This window comes from Tenrec ecaudatus, chromosome 1, assembly GCF_050624435.1.
Source record: "Tenrec ecaudatus isolate mTenEca1 chromosome 1, mTenEca1.hap1, whole genome shotgun sequence".
Lineage (NCBI taxonomy): Eukaryota > Metazoa > Chordata > Mammalia > Afrosoricida > Tenrecidae > Tenrec > Tenrec ecaudatus.
The window spans coordinates 261,877,084-261,889,329 of record NC_134530.1 but is presented as its reverse complement, the minus strand read 5'-3'; the positions used below and the strand labels follow the sequence as shown (position 1 = coordinate 261,889,329).

At 46.4% G+C, this 12,246-nt stretch overlaps 1 protein-coding gene and 1 pseudogene across 1 annotated transcript in view; both read right to left on the bottom strand.

Moving 5' to 3' along the window:
- Positions 1–12,246, bottom strand: part of PGBD5 (piggyBac transposable element derived 5) — a 125,923-nt gene that overhangs the window by 45,319 nt on the left and 68,358 nt on the right. The gene's annotated exons all lie outside the window — the stretch shown is intronic.
- On the bottom strand, positions 9,675–11,697 carry LOC142426401 (serine/threonine-protein kinase A-Raf pseudogene; annotated as a pseudogene).

Genomic DNA, 12,246 nt, shown 5'->3' with positions numbered 1-12,246 from the left:
ACGTAAAGTGAGTGTTCTACCTGTTTTAGGAGTGAGACTCAGAATTGTCAGAGGTTCAGTTAGACAGCAATACATCCAGGAACTGAACCTGGGTCCCAAGTAGAGCCAGGCAAAATCAGTAGTAGAGCCCAGCTTCCATCTCATCCACCAACCTCCACCCCTCTTCTTAGGGGATATCACTATTGTACTATGATTAGCTTACCACCAAGGAAAAGTATATTTATGATTTTGGTTGGAAATTATTGTCAAACTGGAAGGTGAGGGGGGTATCCCAATTATAGAATCTAATTCTACCCTTTACTATACAAGGATGTACTGAAGAAAAACCATGGGATTAAAATAAGTAGAAGACAACTTTGAAAATACAGAAATAGGCAAGATTACAGTCATTTGCTTTTTTAATGATAAATCATAGATCAGTGGTTCTCAAGCTTCCTAATACCACGACCCTTTAATACAGTTCCTCTTTTTGTGGTGACCCCCCCACCATAAAACTACTTTCGTTGCTACTTTATCACTGTAATTTTGCTACTGCTATGAATCGGGTGACCCCTGTGAAAGGGTTGTTCAACCCCCAAAGGGGTCACGACCCATAGGTTGAGAACCACTGTCATAGATAATCATAGATAATACAATTATTTAATAAACACTTGTATGTGTATTCTTGACCCTTTCTTTAATAAAGTCCGCTTAGGAGCAGGTCAGGATGTAGAGAAAGGAAGATGATGAGAGGTGGTGGGAGGGATGGGTAAGGGTAACACAGGGACAGTAAGGCCTAAAGGGCAAGTGCATGCAGCACAGCAAGATTCAAGACCTCAGAACAGGTGACTGCTACTTAGGGGATCAAGCCAGTGTTCATCCACTAAATACCTAGTTGGAGTCCCTGCTCTGCGTCCATTGCTGTATGGGACAGTGCGTTTAACGTCTCCCGTGCTGTCTGTCACCTTGCTATACTCTAGAGTTCCTTGTTCCAATTAAAGAAGCACATGTGCTCGGACCTCTGTTCACTACCAAGATCACATGACCTAGACTTGAGACTCACTCTTCTAACCAGAGTTGTATCTGAAGTGGGAAGAAGTGCATGTGGGGGGCTTGGGGAGATAGGAGATGTGGGCATATGCCACTGCATGCTCACACAGGGGAAGGACTCTGCCATCCTGCTTTCTAGCCACTCCACTGTTAGCTGGTATACCTGGGTCTGATTCGGCCCATGTCTGCCCAGCAGTGCTCTTCTGGGAGCTGCCTCCTAGGGCGTGTCTGTGGTTGGCAAGGCCTTAGGGCAGCTGCCCCATTTAAATAAAATCATGTGCTTTCAAGGAAACAGACATCCTTACAGAGGTGCCTGTGCATTTTGTAGTGCCGATGGGCTCAAACTGGAGAGAGATGGGGCTTTCTGCTCTGGTAAACATGTATAGTCTCAGACACTCACAGGGGCAGTTCTACCCTGTAGCGACCCCATGGGGTCACTATCAGTTGGCATCAACTCTCCAGCAGTGAACTTGGTTTTGATTTTGGTATGGGCTCAGACAGAGCCCAGAGAGTACACTGGGCCATGGGTTAGGCTGCTAACCACAAGGTCAGTCAGCAGTTGAAAACCACCAGCCACTTCTCAGGAGAAATATATGGCTTTCCACTCTTACTGAGAATTACAGTCTCAGAAAGGCACAGGGACAATTATAGTCTGTCCTTATGGTTGTTGAGTCAGAATCAACTTGATGGCAATAAATTTGGTTTTGCGCTTTTATGGACGCAAGTCTAACACTTATTATGAGGACGGTGCAGGACTGGCTAGTGTTTTGTTCTGCTGTACATCAGTTTACTAGGAGTCAGAACTGACTCACTGGCCACTAACAACAAAAAGCTTGTGAATGGTTTTGAAGGTGAGCTACTGTCTTAGTTTGCCAGTCATACTCTTACACAAATACAACAAATGGGTAGCTTTAAAGAAGTGAAATTCATTTTTTTTCACAGTTCTGGAGATGAAAAGTCTGAATCTGGGGCTCAGGGAAGTTCATTTTTCCTGTCCAGTAGCCTCAGGTGTTGCTGGTAGATAAACCTCCGTGACATCTGCCTTCCCCATGTGTCTCTCTGTGCCATTCTGCTCTTTTTGTAAGTCAAACATGATTAGGTAGGTTAAGAAATCATGGTACTCCAATATGATCTAATAGACATAAAAAGAACTTTTATTTCCAAACATGATCTAATGAACAGGTGTATTAATAGGTAATCCAGGGTTTCAATACATAGTGGGGGGTGGGGGTGATGGCACAATTCCATCCATAACAATCACCTTTAAAAGTTTTAATACCAAAGAATGAGGAGCTGATATCAAGGACTCAAGTAGAAAGAAAATGTTTTGAAAAGGATGATGGCAACATATGTACAAATGTGCTTGACACAATGGATGTAGGGAATGGTATAAGAGCTGTAAGAGCCCCCAATAAAATGATTTATTAAAATTTTTTTTAAGGTTTTACTACATTGGGTCTTGGGGTATGTCACTCCTTCTTTGTACATTAACTCTTTGTCACATGGCACCTAGTCAAGGTTATGGATTTAATGCCTATAGTAACCAATTAATTACCTTCTGCCTAATCTGTAGGGATTAGATACAACTACTCTGAATTGGAGGAAGGTTTAACCACCTGCGATATGCAGACGACATAACCTTGTTTGCTAAAAGTGAGGAGGACTTGAAGCACTTACTGATGGAGACCAAGGATTGCAGCCTTCGGTGTGGATTATGACTCAATGTAAAGAAAAACAAAGTCCTCACAACTGGATCAGTAAGTAACATCAGGATAAACAGAGAAAAGATCAGAGATGTCTTGTTTGGATTCGCAATAAGTGCTCATGGAAGCAATAGTGGGGAGATCTAATGACATATTACATTGGGTAAATATGCTACATAAGACCTCTTTAAAGTGTTGAAAAGCCAAGGAAGTTACGTTAAGCACCAAGGTGCCCCTGGCCCAAGCCATGGTATTTTCAATTGCTTCATATGTATGTGAATGTTGAACACTAAGGAAAGTAAAAAAAGAATGGATGTATTTGAATGGTGCTGGTGAAGGATATTCAAAGTACTATCAAAAGAATGAACCAATCTGCCTTGGAACAAGTGTAGCCAAAATGCTTCGTACACGGAAGGATGAGACTTCATCCCATGTACTTTGCCCAAGTTGTCAGGAGCGACCAGTCCCTGGAAAAAGGCATCACGCTTGGTAACCTGGAGGGGCAGAAACAATGAACAGGGCCCTGGACAAGATGGACCGACACAACTGCTGCAACAATGGGTGTGAACTTAAGAGCAATCGTGAGCACGGCGCAGACCTGGGCAGGGTTTCATTCTGTTATACACAGGGTTGCTAAGAGTCGGAACCAACTGGACAGACAACACCTACCAATAACAACTCTGTGACCTATGTTTCCTATGAAGAACTGCAACCCACTCGGTTTCCTGGTTTCAGATTTTCCATTTGATTGTCAACTTTTTGCTAACAAATACATTTTGTTATGGGAGGCTTCCCAATGGAAGGCTTTGTATGCACACACACGTGCACTCATACACACATATGGTACGTAGAGTTCACTCATATATTTCTATTAAGGAAAATTGCAGCTAATACATTTTTATAACGGAAACTGTACTTGGGGTTTTCTAGCAAAGTTTCTGCATTTTTTAAAGCTCTGAAGCAGGGGTGGGGAACCTTTTGCTGCCAAAGGCTGTTTGGATATGATGACATTATTTGAGGGCCATACTGGTCAAACGTTTAATTAACTTGCCCCTAATGTGATGGCTGGGGGAAAGCCAGGGCTTTCCACTGCCATAAAGAGTTACAGTCTCAGAAACTCCCATGGGGCAGTTCTACCCTGTCCTAGCGGATTGCTAGGCGTGGGAATCGACTGGCTGGTAGCGTGAGGGCTTATGGGGAAGCATTTCGGATAGGACCTAGCTGAACAGAGGATACTTGCGTACTCCTGGTACTGCCAGCTAACCCGGCACAAAGCATTACACTTCTGTCAGCCCAATGAGGGTGGCTGGGCCCCAGGACCCAGCAGAACACAGAACCCACACCCAGGGCTTTCCTCCTGAAAGTGACCAGTGTTTACCCCTACGGTAAACCTTGATCATGCCTTACCAATCACATCACTATGAACCAGAAGGGTAAACAAGGAGAGAAGTTTTGCGGCAAGTGAATGGCTGAAATCTACCACTGAAACATGGACCTCAGTTTTTGACCAAATAGATGACTTGTTCTTCACGTTACCATGTGGATGTGGGGAAAGAAGGGAGAAATGTATGGAGGAAGAAAAAAGACATGTTGATTAGTTTAGCTGAAGACAAAGACTAGCTGCAGCTGGCACTGAGAACAATGACATAAGCTATTTTCTCCATTACCCTTTCATGGAATGTAATCTTAGATATTTAGAATGAACAGAACTGTATGTGTGTGTGTGAGTGTGTGTGTGTGGTAAAGCATGACACTCCACCCCCCCAACCCCCCACCACGGTTTAGTGAGACATTAATTAGGCAAAGGCAGTTTGGGCAACTGGGCTCACACCTGGTTTATTTCACCTCAACTTTTCTTCTATAATTACTCCTAGGATCTTAAAAAGTTATTTCCAAAAAACTGAATGGTGGTTTTTCTTAAAACAACATCTCAAAGAAGTTCACATGGCTACTACAGCATTAATTGTTTACAATACAAATTTGTGGGAAAAGACACAACAAAATATTCTGTGTTGCTTCTCTTAGTGTATTTCTGCTCTCCCCTGCTATCTCAGATGGTTCCACTGAAAGGATCCTTATTGAGGAATAAATAGATGTGATATATTATTTAAGCTGCCATTTAAGGCCGGGCAATGATTCTCAAACCTGGCCTCCTATCCATAGCACCTGGGAAAATTGTTAAAATATATCTTTCTCCAACTAGACCTCAATTTTCTCACTCATTGCCTCTTCTCTTACCGTGCCATTTGCCATTATCACGGCTGTTTCCGTCTCTTTCCTCTCACTTTCAATGCTCGACATACTGGCTCTGTTACTAAACCAGTTTGAGTTAGCCTGGAGAAAAATTAATCTATGATTCAAAATGCTTACTTTAAATTAGTTGTTCCTGTCACAAAAATGCTGACAGACTAAACCAAAAACTACAAGCAGGTGCAAAATGACATTCTCACCAAAAGAAATTAATGCTTCCATCCCTGAGAGGGTTCCTCCCACTGGCAAGTTTCTTCTGGGTGGGGAGAAGTTCGTACCGGGCACCAAGACAGGGGGCAAAGGAAAAAGCAGACTTGGCTCTATCCTAACCATTCCCCCGCAACAGGCCCCACTGTGTGCTCGGTCATGTGATTTCCACATCAACTCTACTTGGATCAAACAGATGTGGAAGCGGACATGCAGAGACTGTGGCTCAATCAAGGCTGCCCAGCATTGTGAACTTGACAGGGAGAAGGAAAAAGCAAGACGATTGGAGGGGGGACCCAAGGAAGTTCCCGGGTACTTGGTGCCAGTTCAGAAGGAATGGGATGTGGGGAGGACTGAACAAAAGAGGACCAGAGTCAAGGTCAGTGGGCTTGCAGTCATCTTTGAGACACCCTCATCCTGCCATCCAGCAGTCTCCAAGCAACAGACTGGGTCTCTGCTGCGCAGAGGAGCACATCCAGCCGAAGGGTCCCAGAACTGATCAGGCTTTAGAACTCCTACAAGAGTGGCTAACCCTGCCAGGGTCCTGGGCCCTAAGTCATCCCTCCCTACCAACAAGTGGAACTGAGCCCTGCTGAGCTCTCAATATCCCTATAGACTAGTGGTTCTCAACCTTCCTAATACCATGACCCTTTCATATAGTTCCTCAGGTTGTGGTGACCCCCCCCAACCATAAAATTATTTTTGTTGCTACTTCATAACTATAATTTTGCTACTGGTATGAATCGGGTGCCCCTTGTGAAAGGGTCGTTCGACCCCCAAAGTAGTTGCAACCTATGGGTTGAGAACCACTGCCAGAGCCCTTCCAGCTCCACCTCTATCCAGCATGACCTTCCAGCCTCACCTCTATCCAGCATGTCTGTTATCACAGCTTCCACCCCAACCACTCAAGCCTCTCACACGCCCTTGCCTGACTCATCTTTTCTGGTTTAACATTTGAGAAGCTGCCACGCTGTTTTACTCAATGACTATACCACTTTGCATCCCCACCAGCAATAGGTGAAGATTTCAATTTCTCTACATCCTCACCAAAGCTTATTATTTTCCCTTTATTTTTAATAATTGCTGTTTCCATGGGTCTGAGGTTCCAACTCAATGTGGCTTTGATTTGCATCTCCCAAATGACTACTTAAGGAGGCCCGATGGTATAGTGCTTAATTGCTGGGCTACTACTAAACACAGTTCAGCAATTGGACACCGCCAAGCCCTCTGCAGGAGAGAGATGAGGCTTTCTACTCCGGAAAGGAGTTAATCTCAGAAACCTATAGAGGCAGGCCTACCCTGTCCTGTGGAGTTCCTTTGAGTAGGAATCGACTTGATGACAGTGAGTTGTTGTTAATGACTAAAGAAGGAGCCCTTGATGGCACAGTGGGTCACACATTGGGCTGCTAACCACAAGGTCACTCATTTGAACCCACCAGGTGCTCCTTGGAGGAGAGATGAGACTTTCTGCCCCCCACCAAAGATTCATAGCCTTGGAAACCTACAGGGGCAATTCTATTCTGTCCTATAGGGTCAGTGTAAGTCAGAATTGATGGCAATGAGACTTACTCACGATGCCGAGTATCTTTTCATGTGCTTTTTCGCTCCTTTGCATTTCCTTCTTTGAAGAAATGTCTTCCCAAGATATGCGCCCATTTTTCAATGGAGTTGTCTTCTTGTGGTTCTGATTACCCGAGTTGTCTACTTGTTCGAATTCCCTCTTAGAGCCCATCTTAGAAACCCTTCCAGGAACCGCCCCAGAGACTGCCCCCTCCAAGGGCGGCACACCCCTTCCCAGAGCTCTGGCATCACTATTGCTATCTTTCTTATTTCATTGTGAGCGCAGGAGGGAACATAGAATTCTCCTTTATTTCTATCTCTGGGATCAAAAACAGCACCCTTGCTAATTGAATCCATGGTGACCCTACCTGCCCTTGTTTTACAATCTCACTTCTAAAGGAAACAACTCGTTTTCCAATCACTGCGTAGAGAAGGGTTCCACATCTTGGGCTCTGGGCGGAGAGGGAGAAAGGAAATTCCTTTGAAGGGTGTCAGCACGGCAACGACCACAACTCTCTACTCTCAGGCTGTGTACCTGCTGCTGTGGGGTCTTGTGTGGTTCAGGAAGTGCAAAATTCCCCTGGAGTGTGGGGAAAATGTTGGTGGCTGATAAGTGCTGGTAGGTTGGTGGCCCAGGAAGAAAACCTTGAAATGTGTCGTGGGGCGGGGAATGGGGCATGAGGAGGGAGGGAAGGGAAATAACTTCTATTTATTGCCTAGCTGGGTATCAGCATGCAGAACCCTCCACCTCCACCAAAGTACACAGATCAAGGTAGCCCCCACCCCTTCCTTTTCTAAGACCTGGAGACTGCCCAGAGCCACCCGCCTGCAACGTAGGTCCTCCTTTCCTCTTTAGTTGCTTCCAGCTGTGACTTTTAACCCTATTTTGTGACATGTGCATATCAATAGCAGAGGAAGGCGGTGTGTTAAAGACAGAGGAGGGTGTGGGGAGACCAGCTCTTTGGCTTAGTTCGGGCACTCACTACTGGCATGTAAGAGAATTGCATGCTTTATTGTCTAAAATGGGACACTCAGGAAAGGGACACAATAATTACACTGGAAAACAGGTGCACCTGTATTGGCTCTGGGCAGAGGGAGACTCAGAGTCACTGTAACTGTGTGCCACTTGCACTTCTGAACCCCTGCTTTCTTACCTCCCCAAGGGGAGACTGCCCAGAGGCATGGTGCGGGAGTGCTAGGCAGTCTTAGCGGGAGAAATGCTCAATAAACTCTTCATATGAGAAGTTCCCCAGGGCTAGGCTATTAATTAGTCCTACATATTATTAAACTGTTGATAGGAATTGAACCTCTGAACTTCTTTCTCTTTTCCCTCCTTCTTTCCTTCCTTCACAATTCTGCCAATGCTTTGCAGAATCCACAATCAAAATAACTCAGAAGCAGCCATGGGACATATGTGTAAATCAAAACAAACAGATAAAACTGGAATCAGCTGCTTTCCACCTGCTTCATTAAGCCAAGGTATGCAGTGTAAATTCATTTAGAAATATCCCGGAGGTAAAATTGCTTTAAACATAACTTTAGGAGAAGAAATTTCATTTTGCTTACTCATCATGATGTAGCTATTAAAATGCTGCTTTTTCTCCTCATTAAGAATGATCCCTGAATATTTCATGGCCTCCCCCATAGGTAGGAGCCATGCTCTGCTGAAATAAAATAATATTCATTAAGGGTAGGTGTGGTGCTTCACGTCTTTTCAATAGAATGGTCCCTCTTGTTCTCACTGTTATTCAGGCCTCCATCCCCAAGTCAATTTAACCTGGCAGCCAGGTGCCTTTCCAGGAAGAGCACAGGTAAAGGAATCTGATGATGGCGACTTCATTTTCTGGGTGTTCTAAAGTTCCTAAACATATCTTAAACTGTCTGTCGATAACATCTCAGTAACTAACTAATGTGTAGTCGGTCAGTGGAACCTTGTATGTTGCTATGATATAGAACAGGTTTCAGTGACGGAGTCCTCAAACTGCGGCCCGCAGAGGACATTTATCCGGCCCACCGGGTGTTTTTGCCCCATTTTGTTTTTTACTTCAAAATAAGGTATGTGCAGTGTGCATAGAATTTTTTTCATAGTTTTTTTTAAACTATAGTCCGGCCCTCCAAGGGGGGTGGGGTTCTGAGGGACAGTGAACTGTCCCCCTGTTTAAAAATTTAGCTTGAGGACCCTGTTCTAGATTAAGACAGACTAGGAAGAAAGGCCTGATCCACCTCCCAAAAGACTCAAATTAAAAACCCAGTGGATCACAGCAGTTCGATCCCATGGGCTCTGGGGTGGAATGCAGCTACCACCACCACCCAAGCCAGGTTGTGCCAGGTATATGATCTCCCTGATTCTACTCTGCATAAGACCACGTGAAGTGGTTATTTCTGTCTTCGTTTTACAAATAAGAAAACTAGAGTTAAAAGAGATTAAAAGTATATATCTATGATTGTATAGTTAGTTAAAAGTAATTTTATTGTTTCAAGTACCCAAATCTGTTCTTCTGATTCTAAAACCTGAACTTTTTTTTGTCCCAAGAGATAAAATAAGTGAATTATAGAAAACTAGGGGCAATGGGAACTTAAATTCTTTTTTTTTCCCCAGCAGAATTTTGTGCTTCTTGGTGAAGAAAAGGGGGAGTTGTTGAATAGGGGGAGACATGAGAACCCCCAAATCCACACAGGGTGCCGGGGACCCCAAAATCCAGTGGAAAGTAGATCAGGCACAAATTCCAGAGAAGTTCTGAATCGCTGCCATAAATCCCAGCCATTGGAGATGGAGGAGATCCCAAACCCAAAGCCAAGAGCAATCCCAACTGTGGAGGAAGGGGTCTCAGTCTTTGGGTGTCCCCCAGTTCCAGAAGATCTGGTAAAACATATAGGGACCCCTTCATCCCCCAAGGTGGGGGAGAGAGGACCCTGAGGCAGTATCAGGGCAGAGACAGAACATTGGTGGGTGAGGCTCCTGGGCACTGTGTGCCGAGATGGGCTCCCCAGGGGTTGGGGCGGGGCCTAATGCACAAGGCGGGCTGCACTGAGTAGGCAGGCAGGCAACTCATCGGCCTGGGTTCAGTGCAAGGAGGGCTCAGAGGCACTCCGCTCAATCTTGGGAGTGATCGTTGCAGCAGCTCAATCGTGGCCAGGATCTGGGGGAAAAGAGGTCGCTCCTCCCGCTGGAACTTGAGGCAGACAGCAGGCGACGCATAGCCTTGGGGCAGTTGCTGGAGATTTTGCTGAGGTCCGGGGACAGATAGCCACGATAGCCACGACCAACCATAAAGATAATCTGGTCACGGCTGCCAATGTGGCTGTAAGGCAGTGAGCCAGTCATGAGCTCATAGAGCACAACACCATAGGCGTAGACGTCTGACTGGAAGCTGTAGGGGTTGGGGTCCTGCATCCAGATCACCTCAGCTGCCATCCAAAGAACAGAGCCGGAAGGCTGCTCCAGTGGTTGGGCTCCACTCCACCGAGTCTTCACTGTGGCCAGGCCGAAGTCACCGATCTTTACTGTGAGCCCCTCATGTAGGAAGATGTTGTTAGACTTCAGATCACGGTGGATGATGTTCTTGGCATGGAGATAGTCCATGCCCTGGGCAGTCTGCTGGGCCACAACTATGAGCTGCACCATGTCGAAGCGTGTGTCAGCCACATGTAGATGGTGGTACAGGCTGGAGCCCTCGCACCACTGTGTGATGATGGCAAACCCTGGCCGCGTCATGAAGCCCATGAACAGCAAGATGTTGACATGCCGTGTCTTCCTGAGCACCTGCATCTCGTTCTTGAAGGCCTGGGCCTGCTCGGCTGTGGGTTGGGCTACCTTGAGCACCTTCACAGCCACATCGCCGTGCCACCGTCCACGGAACACCGTGCCAAAGGAACCTGTCCCAATCCTCTTCAGCAGCTGCACCTCGCTGGGTGGCACCTCCCAGTAACAGCCGGAGTCCCGGTAGCCCTGGTTCTTCACTTTCTTCTTGTCATCAGCCAAGGACTTCCGCTCCCGCTGCTCTGAAGGTGACTTGGAATGTGGGGACTTCCTCCCCAAGGACATGCTGGCTAGGCTGGGGTTCCCCTGGGGGGCTCCATCACCACCACCTCCACCTCTAGTACCAGCAGCATCAGTGCTGAAACTCTGGGCCGTGAGCTGGATGAGGCTGGAGTCCGTGGGGGCTGCGGTGCTGACCATATGAACATTGGGAGTGGACGTGGAACGAATACGCTGGAGCGGGGCAATTGGCCGGGATGGGGAAGGAGAAGTGCTCAGGGTCACGGTGCTTGGTGCAGGAGCTGGGACCTGGAGGGGTTAGTGGCTCATTCTGGGCACGGTTTGCAGACGCCTCTTGTTGTCTGGGGACTCCTGACAAATCCTGGACACTGTGGTAGATATGTTGGCGGCTGGTGCTCATGTCGACACAGACTGTGGGGACCTTGGAGGAGCAATGCTGGTGGAACTTGTAGCCGCAGGTTTGGCAGCGGAAGCCGTGGAACAGAAACTTAAGGCAGAAGTCGCAGAATGCCAGGCTAAAGAATGTCTTCCGTACAAAATTGTGCATGGTCAGCGGAACATCTTCCAGGACCTCGACAATGAGCTCCTCGCCATCCAAAGGGGCGATGGCTGTGTCCCAGGCAGTGACCGTCTTTCGCCCCTTGATGAGTCGGTAGACCACGCAGCAGTCCTGATTGAGACCCCGTACCTTAAGGGCCTTGTCTAGAGAGTCATAGACACTCATGCCATCCCGGACGGTCACCACTGTGCGCTGCTTGTTGGGCAGGTAGACTTTGACCATGCCCACTGCCCGGGATGGCTCAGCCCCGTTGGCAGGGGGCGCCCGTGGCAGCTCCATGGAGCTGAGGACTGTGTCAAGATGGGCTAAGGTGGGGCTGGGCAGTACCCATGGGGCTCCTGTCATGCCGCTACTACCACCACCGCCTCCATCTTGGGCCTGTCTTCTGGCCGCCTCACAGGGTCGGCCTCCCGGAACTTAAATTCTTAAGTGCACCAAGAGCTTTTAGTTATCTCAATGACTTTAACTGATCTTTTTTCTTTTCTTTTTAAAACGTTTACTGTGAGCTAGGTGAACAGTTCACACAGCAGATCATCAGTTTGGTAATCAATGGTTTATATACATTTTATTTCCACTCATCTATTATAATCCACTCAATATACCATTGCTTTATCTCATTTCTACCCTGCTTGTCTTGTTTTCACTTCTCTTTCTTTCCTAATACTCTGTACTTTGTCCTTAGGTAAATGCTTCCCTTTCTCTCTTAAATGGTTAGTTTTTCTAACATATGTGTGAGTTCATTTCCACCCTGAGAGTGGCTTTGGATCACAGTGTTGGGCGTTCTACCATGCTCTATCCTGCAGCCACTTTCAAAATAATTACATGAACCACTTGAAGCAAGGCTCAACTCATAAATATCTACATACTTTCCCCCTAGTTTACTTTATTACATAGAACTGAAATCAATATATCTTTAACTAAATAAATACATTCATCTA